We start from the raw sequence: 19532 nt of genomic DNA, 5'->3' as shown, positions 1-19532 counted from the left end.
CTGGGAATCGAACCAGAGCCTCCCGCGTGGGAAGCGAGAATTCTACCACTGAACCAACAATGCTCAGTACCCCTGCCTTGAAAAAAGACGCTTTTTTGGTGCTCTGTTAAAAAAGCGTCGACATTACCTCTTTCAAAAGGCTTCACTTTCCTAGTAACATTCCAAGGCTCATTGAACCCGGGCTGTTTCCTCTAGCGGTATAGTATTGCAGTTAGACAGCACGATGCCTGCAAGACTATGTCACGCTCTGACGAGACTGTCAAAAATTGCTTTCGCCGATTGTATTGCAAACCGGCGGAAGCTGGGTATTGGGAAAAGTTTTCAACTAGCAATAATCGCGCCTCGGCTAAACCTCACAGGCTACGATACTGCCAATGCGCAAAGCTGACGGTTGCCAGGCAACCGCGGGGATCCTATGGAAATCGTTATCAATCGTCTCATGGCATGTTTTGCTGTAACGCTTCATATTTGTCGTCTTCTTCTTCTAGCTTGAGGTTTTAAAGAATTTCATGACAGACAAGGGCTCCGTCGGGAACAAAGGGCGTTGTGAGAAAACCGTTGCTTATTTTCAGCAGCAGAAATACAACCCTTTAAATACAAGATGACAGAACAATGACGAAGGGCATGCCGGGAGGAACTCATGCACTACAGAGGAAAGGGGGCGGGCACGTACAGTTCACATTCAAGCCACAAGTACTCTTCTCGGATGTTGCACAAACAAATCCAAACGTCCTGAAAGCATTGCAGCATGTTTGTGTCCCACTTCCCGTGGCTGCAGGACGACTGACACGAAGGGACAAACACAATCTGTGGCGTTTAGCGTGACATAGTCTTGCAGGCATCGTGCTGTCTCACTGCAATACTATACCGCTGGAGGAAACAGCCCGGGTTCGATGAGTCTTGGAATGTGACTAGGAAAGTGAAGCCTTTTGAAAGAGGTAAAGCACTGCACAACGGAATTGAGGGAGAATCTTACAGGGGATTCTGAGCGGTGTCTGCATACACGCAGTCCGATACGGGTGCTGAAAGCTTGAGCTACTCTCAATGTCATGCTGCCTTTCCTCGGAGTAAATCTTTTACATTGAAAGAATGCTTCTCGCAGGTTCAAAAAGGGACCCTTGTTAATTGGAGAAATCAATGATTTCGAATGAATTCTGTATGCGTTAAAAGACAGCTATACACAGAAAACATGCAGGACACTGCTCATGATGTTTCCCGAGCCGAAACACAGTGCGTTTTTCAAAGCCATCTGACAAAGCCCGCCCACTGAAAACTGCAGCAGATCGTGTAAAGACGTTCAACTTTGTAACTACTGCACGCACAGGAAGCAGAATAAATTCCTCTTTTCAAACTGTCAAAGGTTTGCTTTGTGAACGCAGCAGGACATCGCACAATCTCTTTTGAACGGGGACAAACAATTTCTTATGGGGCGCAGTAAGTACAGACGTTTAAAGAGCTCCACTCATGCCGACGATGCAGCATGAAGAAGCGCAACCTAACGTTTGACAGACAAAAGCCGGGCGCCGCTACGAGCAATATGAAATCAAACTGACAGCACACGGCGTTTCGCGCTGACTCAAAAGTGATCTCGACAGACGCTGTTCTCTGCATAACGCTGAAAGAGCTAAAGAGCGTTTCTGTTGAGACGTAACAAGCTTGTTTCTTTCTACCATGATGTTACCATGACAAAATCTGTCTTTAAACACCTTGCTCAAAAATTGCTTTCGCCGATTGTATTGGAAACCGGCGGAAGCGGGGTATTGGGAAAAGTTTTCAACTAGCAATAATCGCGCCTCGGCTAAACCTCACAGGCTACGATACTGCCACTGCGCAAAGCTGACGGTAGCCAGGCAACCGCGGGGATCCTATGGAAATCGTTATCAATCGTCTCATGGCATGTCGTTGCTGTAACGCTTCATATTTGCGGCCGGACACTTCCCGCCCCCCAAAGAAAAGAGCGCCAATCAGACAGGCGGAGACCGAGGACTCGCAGAGCAGAAGGCCACAGTCGCCGTAATAAGAGCGATTGTGAGCGGTTTTGTTTTCTCTCTTTGACCAGCCCAGCTGCGCCCCACCCAAAGGCAGGGAAGCACAAAAATTGTATGGAACTCATTCATGCTCCTCTCCATGGAAATCTTTAGTAAAAGGCAAAAGATTTGTACGAGATGAAGAGAAACCAGAGTGCGTGGCTGGACAGCTGCAGGAGCCCAGGCCGCCTTCAAGTCCTCTCCCCTGCCGGTCGTGGTTGGCAATGCACCTGGCCTTACAAACGAGCCAGTGGGGCCCGTTCAGCTCCGGGCTCATCGCCTGCGGCTCACGGCTTACCTGGCAGGGGAGATACCTTGATCAGCCTGTAGTTGGAGTAGTTGGATTGTTTTCTTGTTTTGTGGAAGCAGTGTTTGTTTTGCAGTTTGAGATGGCAACCTTTGGATCCCGCAAGAATGCTGTACGTTTTGAGCTTTTGGATGACCTCTTCATGGATCGTATGCAGTTCAGCAGAAAAGTGTTACAGAAGGAACTTGGCTTTGAACCTCGGCACTTGTATTTCATCTTCGCTCTCCCAGGTCAGAAAGCATTTGAGGTTGTTTTTGCTACCTATTCTCTGTTTGAACAATGTGTGGATGTGTTTGAGGCAAAAAGAGGGAAAGTTCCTGCCCTTGAGAAGATCAACTTGCAGCCTCTGACACAGAGAGAGAGGTTGTTATGTTCTCGGAAATGGCAAAGACGGAGGACATTCACACCTGGCTTAAGCAGTACTGCACCGTCCACCATGGAACTGAGGTTAGAGATGTTGACGGTATAAAAACAGGAACAAGGAAATTCGAGGTTCGCTTGCTACCGGACAATGTAAATGGAGGCTTAAGGCACCTGCCCTCTACAATCCGGCTGGGCGCCTGCAATGGCTATGTTTTTTATGTGGGACAACCAAAGGTGTGTCGGCGCTGTGGTGCTGTGGGACACCTGGCATCGTCCTGCACTGTGAAATGCTGCAAGACCTGTGGCAAACAGGGACATTAAGCCTCTGACTGTTCAATGCTGCCAAAGTGCAATTTATGTGGCTCGGAAGGACACGTTTTTAAGAACTGCCCTCACGCCTACGCCTATAAACTCAAAATGAGAAAGGATGAGGCAGTGCTTGTTTCAGCCAAACCGGCCTGAAAAAGCCAAAGCAAACAACAAGTCAAACAAAGAACCCTTGTTGGACAAAGAGTCTCAGCCTCCAGCCAGGATCAGTCCTGCTGTGGCTCCGGGGCCGGTGGAAGAGAAATCCACTACGCCCCCACAACCGCAGACTGCACCAGACAAGCACGAGGGTTTGAAAACCCCAGAGAACAGCGAGGACCCCTCCCCCACTCCTGCTCCTCAGAACGAGGGCCAGTGTGGGGCCCCCCGGTGGAGCGGGTCCAGCGAGGATACCCAGGATTCAGCGGAGCTGCTTTTCTCAGACTCTGCAAGTGCTACAGATGCCCTCCTCTCCTCCATCCAGTCCATCACGGAGGATCTGCAACAGCTGGTGGGTGAGGGGGAAGAGGAGACTGGTGCATCGGCTGCACCCCTTTCCCCTCGGTGCTCCCAGGAGCTGGACTTGAGGAAAAGGAAAAATGACTCTGTTTTCTCCCCGAGCGAGGAGGAAGGAGAGCATGGCGATGGGGACAGCTGGAACCCCTCCACCCCTCCTTCTACCCCCTTCCTTGAAATGGACTCCGTGAACGCTTTTACTGCTGCCACCCTGATGAAGGCTCATTCAGAGGATGGCTGGCAGGAAATTGGTAAGAAGAAAAAGAAAAAGAAGAAGGTAACAGTTGAGACCGAAGAGAAATGTGTTTTGTAAAGACTGGTTCCACTTTCTTATGTAATATGGCTCTAAACATAATTTCTCTTAACACCAGAGGTATCAATGACAGAGTTAAATGCCAGTGTGTCTTTGATTACCTCCAGCAGAGAGAGGGAGATGTGTTGATGTTGCAGGAGTGTGCTTTAGCCTATCAAGAGAGGTATAAAAGCTTTGAAGATAGGTGGGATAAAGGGCCTTCTGTTTGGTCAGGGGACAATAACAACAGAGCCTCTGGCGTGGCCATTCTTTTCAAAGGATGGGCTTTCAAATTGAAAAGTATTCAGAGGGTCATAGATGGCAGGTTGCTGTGTGTGGATGTGGAATGGGGGACCGTAAACCTGCGGCTAATCAATGTGTATTGTCCTACTGACGTGGGAGGAAGGGTGGAGCTACTCAAGGCACTCTCTCCCCTATTGTTAAGTAGCACAGATGTGATAGTGGGAGGGGATTTTAATTGTATCTTAGAGCACACAGACAGGCAGTCTAGCTCTCCGATAAAATTGGATTCCAGCTCACTGGCCCTGCAAAACTTAGTTCAAGACTTTAAACTCTCAGACACATATAGATGTATATATCCCACAACAGCAGGATATACATGGTCAGGGAGGAATAGCAGCTCCAGAATTGACTATTGCTTTGTCTCAGAGAGAGTGAAAGTTGTTGGGGTCACTCTTCAGCCTGTCTTCTTCTCAGATCATCAGGCTTTAGGGTGTAGAGTGGAACTCCAGGGCGGGACTGTCTTTGGCCCAGGCCTCTGGAAACTCAACACAAAGCTGCTAGAGAACGAGGGGGTAGTATCCCGCTACAAGGAGAAACTATCACAGTGGCTGTCCTTGCAGTGTCTGTACGGGTCAGTAGGAGAGTGGTGGGAGGAGGTGAAGATGAGGACAAAGGCCTTTTTCATGGCTGAGGGAAGGAAGGCTGCTGCCAGACGGAGAGGAGTGCTAGCCAGGAAACAGAGGCAGCTGCAGCGTCTCTACACGATGCTGCACAGTGGCTTCGATGTGCTCGAGGATATCACCCTTTTAAAAAAGGACATCCGGAGCATAGCCAAGAAAGTAGTCGAGGAGCGCTGTTAAGAAGCAGAGTGCAGTTCTTGGAAGAAAATAAGAAGTGTACTCGCTTCTTTTTCAGGAAAGTGGTAGGCTCCAAGTCTGTCATGGAAAGTGTAGTTGATGAGGAGGGACGAGAGAGAACAGAGCTGAGTGCTATCCTCTCCTGCACCGAGGCCTTCTACTCAAGACTGTACAGCTCTACAGAGGTAAAGGATGAAGAAATTCATTTTTTTACCTCAAAGCTAGAAAACGTTTTGAGTGAAGAAGATAGGGAAGTACTTAAGAGGGATTTGACAGTAGAAGAGCTGAGACAGGCTATGGAGAGCTTACAGAAGGGGAAAACTCCGGGTGCTGACGGGCTCCCTAAAGAATTTTATTGCACCTTTTGGGATCTGCTTCAGGATCCGCTACTGCTCCTATTCGAGGAAAGCTATAAGACAGAATTGCTGCCTGACTCTTTAAGAGAAGGCACTATCTCTCTCTTGTTTAAGAAAGGAGCAAAGAATGACATAAAGAACTGGAGACCCCTCAGCCTGTTAGGCGTGGACACTAAGATCCTGTCCAAAGCCCTTTTCCTGCGCCTACAAAATGTAGTGGCCTCACTGGTAGGGAAAGAACAGACTTGTGGGATAGTAGGACGCCTGATGAGCGACAACCTGGCCTTGTTGAGGGATGTCTGTCTGTACTCAGAGGATCGCTCCCTCCCTCTGTGCGTTTTAGGTGTAGACCTAGAAAAGGCCTTTGACCGCCTAAACCGGCAGTACTTAACATCGGTACTTGAGCACATGAATTTTGGCCCCATCATGAGAAAGTGGATTAACCTGCTGTACACAGGTAGCAACAGCAGAGTAATGGTTAATGGCAATAGATCACACCCCTTTGAAGTCTGTTCAGTAGTGAGGCAGGGCTGCCCATTATCCCCTTTGTTATTCGTTTTGGCTACGGAGCCCTTAGCCTGTGCCTTGCACCAGGATCAGGCCATTAATGGGATACCAGTGCCTGGAAGTGGGGGAGGAGAGGTAAAGACATCTCTATACATGGATGACGTCACCCTGCTCCTCTCTGACAGTACCTCAATTAGCAGAGCTCTGCAGTGTTGTGAGCATTTCTCTTTGGCTTCCTCTGCAAAAATTAACAAATCTAAGAATGAGATTTTTTATCAGAACTGGAGGGAGCCAAAAGAAGGACATGATCTCATGCTGCAAGAGAAGAGAATTAAGGTCCTGGAGAATTAATTGCTGGCTTGGCATCTCCCAAGGAAAATGTTGAAATCGCACGTGGAACAGGAAAATGACCCTCGAGTACGAGGGAAAAAAAAGAAAAAGATCATCTGGAGCGCGCCAACCCATGTCCGGACAGCCCAGATCCCTCGACGAGGTGGCCGAGTGGTTAAGGCGATGGACTGCTAATCCGTTGTGCTCTGCACGCATGGGTTCGAATCCCATCCTCGTCGCGCTCCATGTCTGACACGTGTGCCCGTTCGGCGTTGGCCCTCCTGTCATTTGCTCCGGTTCTAGAGCCGTGCATTTTCTAGCGGTGGCTGAACATGGTATAGTAGGCTAACGTCGGTATCGAGCAGTAACAGTAACGGTATTTACGTGCCGCTGCTGCCAAGTGGCTCTGGGTTGAGACCGCGTTTTCACTTACTTGCAACGCAAACGGAGAAAGCGATTTTTGACAGTCTCTCGAGAGACTGCGCTAGGTGTTTAGGGATAGACTTGTCAGTTCCCCCTGGGATGGTGGCCTCTCAAATAGTTTGTGATTCCTCTAGACGTTTATACAGTAGAAGCCTGCTTCGTGGCTTAAATCCAAGCTAAGGAAACGAGTTAGAGGTTTGATGCAGAACTGCGAATTCAATTAAGGGGAACACTACAGTACATTGCACTGTATGTGTGAGGAAAGCTGCCCCCTTCAGTCCCTTGTCGACCGAAAAGAGGACTGTAAAGGATACCGCCAAGAAACTTAAGGATGCTGGTTGGAATCCAGCTCCAAAGAAGCCCCTTTGGGTGTTATGTCATCAAAAAGTAAGAACAGCGAATCTCCCTTTGATCAAAAGCGCAACAGAGCTGTTTTCCGTGGAGCAGGTTTCAGACCCGTAGACCTGTTTTCCCAAACGCGAATCTCCTGTTTTAGAAGTGCTTTGGGCGGTGTAGCGGCGAGGCTTATTAATAAGAAAGAATTAAGTGTTTCTGAGCTTTCCCAAATTAGGCCTCATCTCTCTGTTCATCTCTGTGGTGCAGCCACAGAGAAACTATTCATGCAGGCTGATTTAAGGTTTCCCTTGATAAGGGACAGCTCCCAAAGGGGGATGCACTTAGCTAAGCCTGGCTATCATGATCAATGGTCATCCATTGGCGCTTATCTGTCTAGGGAGTGCCAGATGGACATCTGGACTGCATTCCTAAGTGTCAGGAGTAAGTGACTCATATCTCACCTTGATCAACCAATCAGGGACTGGTAGGGCCGAGTAACCCACGTGGGACTCTGATGCCCATGGAACTTTCAGCCAATCAACGAGCTGAAGTTCCTCCAGGTAAAAACAGGCAACACAGAGAGCCTGAGAGATTCAGTGGGAATTCAGTAGAGATTTCTGTGGAGTTTTCTAAAGGGAATTCAAAGGAGAATTCCAGGGCAGGACAGCCCAGGAGCAGAAGGCTCCCAAGGGCAGGACATTCTCACAGCGCGCCTCCTGACCATCCTGAGACTCAGCCCGGACAACCACGGAACGGCCAGTGTGTCCGAGTGTCAGAACTTTCCTTTGTTCTAAGAGTCTAAAGCGGAGGTTGCCAGAGAGTAACCAGAGGATCCACCCGAGGTTAGCACCAGCAGCAGGCCTCATGAACAGGTCGGAACTGTGGACAGTTGAATCACTATTCAGAACTAGCTCTTCATCAGGAACGAACCGGTCTTCTTCTTGACTTGCTGGGACCCACAGTCATCTTTTCTCCTGTGCACAAACTTTGCTAGTTAAAGCCAACACTAACTAGCCGGTCAGTGAGCATCAGCAGCGCACCGTCGCAACCCGCACAGCACAGCCTGGCACCTAGACAGAGAGCACGGATTGGACAGCAACAAGCCTGCAACTGTTTCTTTGTGCCCGCAGGAGATCTGAATCCCCAGAGATTGGATGAGTATTCAACTTCACTGCATTACTGCTCGCGAATTCAATTGTTATCCCAACCAGTTGATATCAATTCAATTCCTAAGAGTTATGTACTTGTTTTCAGTATCTAATGTAGAAGTTATTACCAGGTTCATTTATGAAATGGTCTAAATGAATGATATACTGAATGTATGTCCTCTTGATATGTGTAACACTTTGTAACTGACTGAATATATACCTTTTGTATTCTGATAACCCTCTCGATAAGATCTGTTCGTTTTACATGCATATTCTATGTATTGTAACGCCCTCGCCTGGTGGTGAGGAGGAAGCGCCCCTAGGCGCTCGTAGTACCGCTGGGCATGCTGGGAGTGGTAGCCGGAGTGCGGTCTACGCGAGAGAAGCTCGCCCCACACCCAAAGTCCGTCAAGGCCCCCTGCGCCCTGTGGGAGGCCTTGGAGGTAAAGGACGGGGTGCTGCGCCGGGGGTGGCGGGTACCCTCCAGTGGCGAGGTACGGTGGCAGCTGATGGTGCCTTGGTCGCTCCGCGGGGCGGTGCTCCGAGCAGTGCATGGCCAGCCGGGCGTGGGGCACTTTGGCAGTAAAAAAACCCTGTAGCGCCTCCGAGGCCATTTTTATTGGGGTCTTTGCCACCGGGACGTGGAGTGGTACTGCCGAACGTATGCAGTGTGCGTGGCGCAGAAGGGTCCCCCCGAGCGCTCTCGGGCCCCCCTCCAACAACACCAGGTGGGGGCTCCTATGGAGCGGGTGGGGGTGGACGTTTTGGGCCCGTTTCTGCGCACCGAGGCCGGGAACCTCTACGTCTTGGTGGCCATGGATTATTTTATGAAGTGGCCGGAGGCCTACGCCCTCCCGGACCAGAGTGCCCCCACGGTGGCCGATGCACTGCTGGAGGGGATGTTTGCCAGGCTGGGGGTGCCGGAGGAGTTACATAGTGACTAGGGGTGTAACTTCGAGTCCCAGGTCTTTGCCAGAGTGTGCCAGCGCCTGGGGATCACTAAGACGCGGACCACACCTCTGCATCCCCAGAGCAACGGGTTGGTGGCGCGGTTTAATCGTACGCTCACCACCCAGCTGGCCACCCTGGTGTCCCGGCACCAACGGGACTGGGACCGCCACCTCCCCCTTGCACTCTGGGCGTATAGGACCGTGGTCCAGGAATCCACCGGGTGCACCCCAGCCTCACTCATGCTGGGCCGGGAAATGTGAACCCCGGTGGACCTGGTCTTCGGCCCGTCGCCCGGAGACGGGTCGGCACCGCTGGCTGGACCGGACTACGAATGGGACCTGCGGCAGCGGATGCAGCAGGTGCACAGCTTTGCACGGACCCACCTGACACAGGCGGGGGTCCGGCAGAAGCGGCACTACGACCTGCGCTGCAGGGGGCCTGCCTTCCAGCCCGGGGACTCGGTTTGGGTGTACAACCCGCGCCGCCGCAAATGCCTCAGCCCTAAGCTGGCGCCGTCGTGGGAGGGGCCCGCTGAGGTACTCTGGGTGGTGGGCGAGGTCTGCTACCGTGTCCGGTTGCGAACACGGGGGAGAGTGGTGGTCCTGCACCAAGACCGGCTGGCCCCCTACCAGGCCCGGGAGGAGGAGCCGTGTGGGGAGGCTCTAGAGGACCAGCCGGGGCTGGAGCCGGCCGATAGTGGGGCGTCTGTGGGTCGCCAGCCGTCACCGTGGCCAACGGCTTCTCACGCAGGGTTCCACAGCAGTTAGCCGAGTACGAGTACAGCCTGAGGGGGGTGTTCGACGTCGGCGAGACGCCAGACGCTTCAGGTTTTTAAGGAGTAAGAGTGCAGGGGGTCTAAACCTGCGATCCAGTGTGTTGAAGTATTTCACAACACTACCCCTAGCACATCTGGAAATAAATCCTCATAATGATTATTGCCCTGGGCATGTACCAAAAAATCACTGAGCATATATATATATATATCACTGTGTTGAAGCTAGAGACACAGAATAAGTGCAAACACATACAGTGTTCCTGCACCTTTGACCTCATCCAGAATGTATCGTTTTTTGAAAGGGATTGCTGTCAGAATGCACAACTGAATCCCAAACAGAATCTCTAGTCAAATATGATCATTTGTGAAACAGGCAAATGAGTCTCTCAGGTGCCCATTGCTCATTTTCAGACACAATTATGCAATACTTTCACCATGCGTTGAGCAATAGGGATTAAAGATACCAGAGGTAAGGTTAAAAGTGATTCTGAGGTGCAACACATCAGTGATACAGCTAGGCATCTGAAATGCGGGGTTTGAGAGCCCTTCAGGGAACACCGTACCCTAAAGGTACCAAAAGTCCACTAGTATAAGCATTAAGCCACTGTCACCCCTGTTACAATGTGATTGCTACATATCTTCATTTCTTTGGTTTTTAAGGAGTAAGAGTGCAGGGGGTCTAAATCTGCGATCCAGTGTGTTGAAGTATTTCACAACACTACCTGTAGCCCGTCTGGAAATAAATCCTCATTCTGATTATTGACCTGGGCATGTACCAATAAATCACTGAGCATATATATATATATATCACTGTGTTGAAGCTAGAGACCTTTATGTAATATTATGATGCTAAAATGTCATTTTCACATATATTAATGTAATAAATGATTGCTTATGCTTTATAAACAAATCTAATTAAAATAAAAGCTTACGTTTTGTATTTAACTTGTACCATAGAACATGATTTGCTTTGTATTTCAAGCCCACAAAGTGTCCAACTGACGCACTACATGATATAAGGAAGATTATCACATGCATATCGGTATTATCTTTCTTATGAAAATGCATTCCTTTCATTACCTTTTACTTTTTAAAATGAACTCAAATTGTGTATAATGTAATAATTTAAGTAGAATAGATTCTAATAATATAATGATCCAGTGTGTTGCACTACTTCACTGCTTCACTGCTCTATGCCGTCTGGAAATAAATCCTCAGACTGCTTACTGCCCTGGGCATGTACCAATAAATTACAGGAGCACATCTATATATCACTGCGATGAAGCAGGAGACACACAATCACTGCAAACACATCCTAAATACAGTGTTCCAGCACCTTTGACCTCATCCAGTACGTATCATTTCTTGAAAGGGATTGCTGTCCGAATGCACATCTGAATCCCAAACAGAATCTCTAGTAAAATACGATCATTTGTGAAACAGGTAAATGACGGTCTCAGGGGCCCATTCCTCATTCTCAAGACACATCTATGCAGTACGTACACCATGCATTGAGCAATAGGGATTAAAGACACCACAGGTAAGGTTAGAAGTCATTCTGACTATATTCTAAAATATTGGACTCATATTCTTATGATGGCAGTCACTTATGATAGTGACAGAGACGCTGTGTTGTAAAAGGGCGCTGTCTTTTGGATGAGATGTAAAACAGAGGTCACAGCGAGCTGAAAAACACGTTTTGAAAAGTGTGCTTTTCCTGCCCCAGAAGTTAAATGGGGGTGACCAAAGTTGCCCAAACGTGTTTATTTCTGCTGAAAAACCCGTTTTGACAGCTTCTGCACAGTGGGGTTAAGGGCTGACTCAGTGGGCTCTAATGAGCCAGGCAGCTACATTGGGATTCCAAGGTTTGAAAAAATACGTTTATTTCGAGCTGAAAAACAAGTTTTGAAAAGTGTGCTTTTCCTGCCCCAGAAGTTAAATGGGGGTGACCAAAGTTGCCAAAATATGTTTATTTCTCTGTCACTATGCTGGGGAATTGGGACCCGCACAGACCTCAGGGTGAATGCCCCCCCGCCGGCACCATTAACACCGCTTCCAGCTGGAAGCTTTGTTTTTCCCTGTAGCTCACCCTCATCCGGGTACTGACCTGGCTCACACCTGCTTAGCTTCAGTGGGTTTTCAGTTGCAAGTTGCAAGGGGATGCAAGTGATGGAGCCGCTCGCTGCAAAAGCTACTGCATTGGCCGGGAATCGAACCCGAGCCTCCCGCGTGGCAGGCGAGAATTCTACCACTAAATCACCAATGCTCAGTGCCTGGACCTTCAAAAAAGACGCTTTTTTGGTGCTCTGTGCAAAACGCGTCGACATCTGCTTCCAGCTGCAAAATGCCATTTGCAGACGCTGAAGAATTTATTTCCAAGGCAGCGGGTACAAGCGATTTGGCGTTTTAAAACCACCAGGAACAGCAAAGAGGTGCGCTTCTTTGCTTGCGCCAAAACACAACGACAGGAGGTGGACAACGTAGTCGGCAGGATTCGAACCTGCGCGGGGAGACCCCAATAGATTTCTAGTCCATCGCCTTAAGCACTCGGCCACGACTACAGCAAACCCCGCCGCCGCTGCGTTCTTGCTACAATCTTACCTGGATCGCGAGGCGCCGGCGGAAGCCTATTTCAAAGTCGTTCTCCGTTTCAAAAAAACATTTCCAAAATACAAGCCTTGCAGACAGACACGCCTCAGAGGACTTAAGGGTGGCTTCATGTCGGAATGATAAAGTCTCCCCGTCCGGACATGAAAATGCAACTTTGTTACACACAAAAAAAGACTTTCAGAGGCTTCCCGGATGTTTCCACCAGATTAAAATATTCACCGACGCAATGTCCATTCTGGAAGTCTGGTTGAAGCGGTTGAAGCGGTTTAGTCGGGATTTGTTCACCGTCCGTGTAGAGAGCCAGAAAGTTAATGTTGTAGTGTTTAAATTTGAAGGGGTTTTGTGTAAAACTGCCGCTGAATGCCGCTTTGTCCACAAACCCCAAAATTACCACTTTGGGTAACTGTCCGAGAAAGAGGTTTTCTTGGTTACACACATGGCTCCCTGCAGGCAGGCTGAAGACTTTCATCTGTACGCGGTCTATGGGGTATTTAGGTATTTAGTGGTGCGACCGTCAGGAGTGCTTCGGCGTTCACAAACAAAGATGCAGAGAGTACGCTCAGTTTGTGTTCTCCGATGTTGTTCATTAAGCAGAAAGCATCTCTGTTGCGCGTGAGTTTTATTTTCAGGTCTACGCCATTCAGTAGTCCCAGTGGGCAAAAGACGTATAATATACGTCTATTAAACGCATACCTTAGACGTCTAAATGTGGTCTACAATTCGTCTAGAATGAAATTCTAATATACGTCTAAAGTTATACGTCAATTATACGTCTATGTTTAGACGTTCATTATACATAAATGGTTGGAGTTCTATTATACGGATAAATTTAGAGGACTATTATACATATATGGTTGGAGTTCCGGATAACTTTAGAGGTCTATTATACGGATAACTTTAGAGGACTATTATACGTATATGGTTAGAGGTCTATTATACGTATACCTTTAGAGGTCTATTATACGTATAACTTTAGAGGTCTATTATACGTATATGGGTAGAGGTCTGTTATACGGATAACATTAAAGGTCTATTATACGTATATGGGTAGAGGTCTATTATACATCAAAGATAGATTTTATAGGCGTAGAAACAAGTAAACCAAGCCAATGATTAGGTTTAGAAATGTATTCTGAAAATACACATTCACACCTGAAACATATGTATTTCAAATTATACATTGTATACAATCAATCAACAATCAACATATGGGCAATAATCATAAAAAACACAACTAGTCTTAAACTTCAGCTACAAATTCTGGTAACATGGCAATATACAGTATAGTAATGACAAACACAAAACTAATTACATTAACACACTAACTCAAAACCACATTTTGATTCAAATATACATTTTAAAATGTACAACTTCTATATTTCCAAGAAAAAAAAATATTACAATGGAAGTTAAGACGATTTTTGTCCACTATTTGCAAACCCTGTCTAATTGTCCTAACAGTTAGAACCAAAAACCTATTATTTTCAGTGTCCAGATCTCCTGGCCCCCCGTCTTTCATATGCATTCTTCAAGTAACACATTGCATGCTCCTTTATTTCTTTTTCTGTTGATGTAGGGTGGGACTTCAGCACCGCAGCTAGGAGAAAATTGTATAATATTACTTCCCAAATAAATGATGATTATCTTCTTTAGTATAATCTAAAAAGTGAACGGTTTACTAAGCTCAAAACTGAAATAAATGTATAAAATTTGGCTTGCATCATAGCAGTTGAGCAATAAAGTCTGTCCTAATTAAAGAGTACCCAAAGTTTGAAAGTACAACATAGAATAAGAATAGAGAAACGGCAAAACAATTTTGTGTCATCTTCCCCATTCACACTATTTTATGTGCCATTTTTTGCTTATTCACGTACTATTTTAATCAAAATAATATTAAGAAAGATCTGTATGTATTCAGATAGTATTATTATTGTTCATACTTACTCGTCAAAAGAGGATTGCTGAGATATTTGCGGATATACTTCTACGTTTGAAAAACGTGTCCAAAATTGTGACCAACGAATACTAGCAATGCATTGTGGTATATATGCGGAAAATATGCTGGGTTCGATATTTTCTCAACGTATGCGTTTATTAATGTTGTCGATATTATGGTTGAAATATAACATTGATAATACATCGCGGCTATGTGCCCCCTGCTATGAGCTGATGTGCAATTTTAACGCATGTAGTTAGTAAGGATCGGTCACTGTTGTATGGTATTATATATAATGACATTATGGAATAGGATGGGGACAGGCCTGGCATCACGGGGGGAGGGGGGAATGTTGCCCCTTCAGTTTTGGGCAAAAAGATTTACCTAACTTAATTTGCGCCCTAAAAAATAGTTGTACTTTGTCAATGGTCAGACAACACTAAATGACACGAACAGTCACTCAGTCTGTTTGATGGGCAGGAGGGCTATCCGTCCAGGAGCTGCACATATCAGTGTCGTTATTGAGTGTCAACATTACGATCCTGTTTGCTCAGGTGGACCGATTCCTTGCAGTAGTTTATCATTATACTTAAAATCGTTATATAACTAGGACTAGTTATAGCAGTCTGTGCTTTCTGTTGGTTTTACAACATTTTTTCTTAACGATTCAGAACGTCCATGTAGCTGCAAAAATGAACGCTTATGGTACTTTTCGCTCCAGGCAATACTCTCCAGTGAGAGTGACGAAAAATGTGAAACTGAACTTCATCGCAAATACCAGATTGCTAGTCGATATCTTCTATCATAAAGCACTAATTAATGGCATAGCTGCGAGATTTCATTTGGGTAGCTGCACCGTACAGCTCCGTTTCAACCGAAATATCACCCCCGCTCAGAATATCAGACGCCCCCCTACAGATTTTTCCCCGGGCACCGCGCACTGATGGGGGACGGGGTTTCCAGGAAATGGTATCAACTTTTCTCAAGAAAATAAAAATAGAAACTCTATAGGCACTCAAACATTTTACTGTTTTTTTTTTCAGGCAGGTGGCAAGACCCCTCCACAAAACCCTTGTATGCCAAGCTGTGGGCATTGATTCGTCGAATATACGTATATTCACGCCGAAAATACGGCTATACGTATATATACGTCGCCTCGACGTATAATCAACGTCGAATTGCAACCGTAAAATCGACGACATTAATAAATGCATATATAACGTCGAAAACACATCTAACACTAGGAGTATACGGCACTCTGCACAGTGTACGAAGTAAATTATTTTCGCAGTAATTAATTTACACGTGTATAATAAATATAGTAAATATAATTAATTACTGCGAAAATAATTTACTTCGTACACTGTGCAGAGTGCTGTATACTCCTAGTGTTAGATGTGTTTTCGACGTTATATATGCGTTTATTAATGTTTATTTCACAGTGTCGTGCACCTTTTCATTGCTCTCGCTTTCAGAGCCTCCGCACGGCACACGACTCGACATCAGGAAGCACATTGAAGTGAAAGCAGAGAGCGCTGCGACATGCACTGTGCAGATCCCGCCACACTAAGAGGTATATAAGCGTCAAAGGCAAGTCATTCCGAGTTGGTCGTTTGTGTTTTCCGTTCAGACGCGAAATGCTGAAATGATCTCTCGGCTCCTCGGTTGTCATTTCTGCTCCGTAAAGTAATCACAGCACGAGTCGGCTTCCAGCACGGTGGGTCGGGACACAATGCCGGGGGTCGGAGAGCGATGTCTTCCTCGTTAGTACAGGACCTGTCACCTGTCCCCACCTGTCACGCGGGAGACCGGGGTACATCAGGACGCGCATTGAAGTGAAAGCAGGATGCGCTGCGACATGCACTGTGCAGATCCCGCCACACTAAGAGGTGAGTGGGTCTGTTCGATCACAGCACTAGGCGAATCCCCAATCCCCTTTTGTGCGTGGCGACAGAAGAAGTCTGGTCTGTTTCCGCCCAGTTTCGATCCGGGGATCTTTCGCGTGTTAGGCAAACGTGATAGCCGCTACACCACGGAAACCTGCAGGGACTGCTGCTGCTTGCGTTTCGGGCTGAGAAAGGGACGCGTCACTTTAGGCAGGGGGCGCTGGAGAGAGGAACAAAGGGCGCGATGAAACAAAACACCGAAACCCGGGATCTTTAGATCTTCAGTCTAACGCTCTCCCAGCTGAGCTATTTCGGCGGTGCACAGAGCCCACAGCCACCTGCTCCAGCCTTCCTGTGTTGCGGCATGAGCGCACCAAGAGTAGCGGGAGAGTGTTGCAGGAACGTCACTCAGAAGGAAAGCCACCCAGGTGCGTCCTCTGAGCTCTGTCCAGCGCATCTTCCTCGCATGGACTCCTGCCTGCGACGGGCAGGAAACAATTAGCAAGAACAGAACAACACCCCATGGGTGTCTCATGACCACACCTTAGGTTGTGACACGTGCAGGTGTGAGGGGTTGCCGGGCTACTTTGGAGCAGAGCTTGGGCGGAGGGAGGGCGGGAAAGCAGACAAAGAGGTGACACCTCAAGGTCTGCACGATCACAGCTCTCCGCCGCCCCAGGCTTCCGCTCGATAAGCTGCTGGACACACCCGCCCCTCCTCACACAGACCGTGGAAAAGCCCCCGAGTCGGAGGGCTCTCTCTTCCTCCCAGGAGCTCTTGGACACGACGCACAGACAGGGTGCGGGGAGCCGCCGCCTGCAAACACGGCTCCAGGCAGGACTCCACTCAGTAGGAGCCGCAGAGCAGAGGAGATGGGGGCAGCTTAGCTCCTGTGCAGAGACCTGAGCTGCTGTTGCTGCAGACGCTGTCTTTTCTGCACTCGGGGTAGGAGTGAATGTTGAGTTGCCCTTAGAAATGAAGCAGAGTACTTCAACGGCATGGGTGTGTGTGTGTGCGTGCGCCCTGGTGATTCTGGGAGACAGATCGAACCTGGGCTAAAAGAGAGGAGGCTTAGCCCTCTTCCATTTGCTACTTCAAAGTTGTACAACCCATTTGTATCTGCTAGGCGGCGCAGTTGTCGTGCACAAAGAACGCTTTGAAAAGCGTCCAAAGCAAGTCATTCCGAGTTGGTCGTTTGTGTTTTCCGTTCAGACGCGAAATGCTGAAATGATCTCTCGGCTCCTCGGTTGTCATTTCTGCTCCGTAAAGGAATCACAGCACGCGTCGGATTCCAGCACGCTGGGTCGGGACACGATGCCGGGGGTCGGAGCGTGTGATGTCTTCCTCGTTAGTATAGTGGCAAGTATCCCCGCCTGTCACGCGGGAGACCGGGGCTCGATTCCCCGACGGGGAGTAGCTTTTCTTTTACCTCCTTAGAGAAAGGACTGCCTTTCACTTCTCTGTTTTCTAACACAGCGTCGTGCACCTTTTCATTGCTCTCGCTTTCAGAGCCTCCGCACGGCACACGACTCGACATCAGGAAGCACATTGAAGTGAAAGCAGGGAGCGCTGCGACATGCACTGTGCAGATCCCGCCACACTAAGAGGTGAGTGGGTCTGTTCGATGCACAAAGAACGCTTTGATAAGCGTCAAAGGCAAATCATTCCGAGTTGGTCGTTTGTGTTTTCCGTTCAGACGCGAAATGCTGAAATGATCTCTCGGCTCCTCGGTTGTCATTTCTGCTCCGTAAAGGAATCACAGCACGAGTCGGCTTCCAGCACGGTGGGTCGGGACACGATGCCGGGGGTCGGAGAGAGTGATGTCTTCCTCGTTAGTATAGGACCTGTCACCTGTCCCCACCTGTCACGCGGGAGACCGGGGTACATCAGGACGCGCATTGAAGTGAAAGCAGGATGCGCTGCGACATGCACTGTGCAGATCCCGCCACACTAAGAGGTGAGTGGGTCTGTTCGATCACTAGGCGAATCCCCAATCCCCAATCCCATTTTGTGCGTGGCGACAGAAGAAGTCTGGTCTGTTTCCGCCCGGTTTCGATCCGGGGACCTTTCGCGTGTGAGGCGAACGTGATAACCACTACACTACGGAAACTGTGGTCAGATGTGCCCAGCGGCCCAGCGCTGAGCTTCGCCAATGCGATTCAGCTGCTTCCAGTGCCTTTATTGGGGTGCGCTGATGGACCGTGCTCTCTCTCCAGAGACCAGCACGCCTGTCATGGACGGAGCAGGAAAGACGGCGCCACATTCTACAGCCCTCTCCACGCAATCGACGAAATCGGGCTACTGAAGTGGAGAAAATCGCCTCTCCAGAAAGTGCAAATATCATCTTGGAGAGTATAAATCCTATTGCCGAAGGTCAGCCCTGTCTACCAGAGTGACCCTCCCACCTCCTGCAGCGATGGTCAGCTCGTCTCACACGCGAGAAGTTTCGGCTGGAAACAAGCGCCCCCTCTTCTCGCACGTTTTGCACGTTGAGTAGTTTTAATGTGGCTCCTTCGTACACACTGCTGATCTTTTGGAAAGCAGGAGGCAAAATTGACACGTTTCCATAACGGGAGTCGAACCCGGGCCGCCTGGGTGAAAACCAGGAATCCTAACCGCTAGACCATATGGGAGTGCACAACCCTGCTGTTCCGGGCATCATGCAAGCAAACTACATAAATATGAGAAAACACGCAAGAGAGTTGTCACTCAGAGTGTCGAAGGGTCGATGTATACTGGGACTCAGTTGAAATGCAACGTCAGGACTTTTCCGAATTATGTCACACGAAGAGAGCACAGCCTTTTCCGCCCTGCCACGTGTGTATCGGTAACTCGCCGTGATTGTATAGTGGTCAGTACTTTGCGTTGTGGCCGCAAAAACCCTGGTTCAAATCCGGGTCACGGCAGAATAGGGGCGTCTGCTTTTACTACTTGCATGAATGAAGGCAAAAAAAAGCCAATCGATGTGAACAAACGGCGCTTTACAGAGGAGTACTGCCTGACTGGATCGTTGATGAACGACAGAGGCCACTCCGACCTCTTCTCGGGTTTCTTCAATGACTTACTAAGGATCTTCTTCACATTCGCCCATGCATGGGAAGCCAGTTACACCAAAGCAAACGCAGGAAAGTGCATTTCATGCAGAGACCAGGAGGGACCTGTTTACACCAAGAGTGGTCGGAGTATGGAACAATGCGCCAAGCCCTGTTTCTGGAGTCGATTCTTGATTAGATCTTGGGCTCACTAAGAGGCCCCCGCTGGGTACTAATCTTTCTGTTGTTCTCGCAGGTGTTGCGCTGCTTTTGAGCCGACAGAGCTCGTCTTGGTCTGTCGGGACAGCCCAATTGCAAATGATCGGCTCCA

At 48.4% G+C, this 19532-nt stretch overlaps 7 non-coding genes across 7 annotated transcripts; 2 read left to right on the top strand and 5 right to left on the bottom strand.

The window, feature by feature from the left end:
- Window positions 1-244: 244 nt before the first annotated feature.
- LOC138233371 (U4 spliceosomal RNA) lies at window positions 245-386 on the bottom strand. The gene has a single exon (XR_011187483.1). It is a non-coding gene; the product is annotated as a U4 spliceosomal RNA (small nuclear RNA).
- A 1307-nt stretch (window positions 387-1693) lies between these two features.
- LOC138233377 (U4 spliceosomal RNA) lies at window positions 1694-1838 on the bottom strand. Its single transcript, XR_011187489.1, has one exon. It is a non-coding gene; the product is annotated as a U4 spliceosomal RNA (small nuclear RNA).
- A 230-nt stretch (window positions 1839-2068) lies between these two features.
- On the bottom strand, window positions 2069-2185 carry LOC138233388 (U5 spliceosomal RNA). The gene has a single exon (XR_011187500.1). It is a non-coding gene; the product is annotated as a U5 spliceosomal RNA (small nuclear RNA).
- A 4076-nt stretch (window positions 2186-6261) lies between these two features.
- trnas-gcu (transfer RNA serine (anticodon GCU)) lies at window positions 6262-6343 on the top strand. Its single transcript has one exon. It is a non-coding gene; the product is annotated as a tRNA-Ser (tRNA).
- An 11863-nt stretch (window positions 6344-18206) lies between these two features.
- Window positions 18207-18279, bottom strand: trnav-cac (transfer RNA valine (anticodon CAC)). The gene has a single exon. It is a non-coding gene; the product is annotated as a tRNA-Val (tRNA).
- Window positions 18280-18730: 451 nt separating this feature from the next.
- On the bottom strand, window positions 18731-18802 carry trnae-uuc (transfer RNA glutamic acid (anticodon UUC)). Its single transcript has one exon. It is a non-coding gene; the product is annotated as a tRNA-Glu (tRNA).
- Window positions 18803-19003: 201 nt separating this feature from the next.
- trnah-gug (transfer RNA histidin (anticodon GUG)) lies at window positions 19004-19075 on the top strand. The gene has a single exon. It is a non-coding gene; the product is annotated as a tRNA-His (tRNA).
- The last annotated feature ends 457 nt before the right edge of the window (window positions 19076-19532 follow it).

This window comes from Lepisosteus oculatus, unplaced genomic scaffold, assembly GCF_040954835.1.
Source record: "Lepisosteus oculatus isolate fLepOcu1 unplaced genomic scaffold, fLepOcu1.hap2 HAP2_SCAFFOLD_67, whole genome shotgun sequence".
Taxonomy (NCBI): domain Eukaryota; kingdom Metazoa; phylum Chordata; class Actinopteri; order Semionotiformes; family Lepisosteidae; genus Lepisosteus; species Lepisosteus oculatus.
Note: the sequence above shows the minus strand (reverse complement) of the source record. Positions and strands in the feature narration are given on the sequence as shown.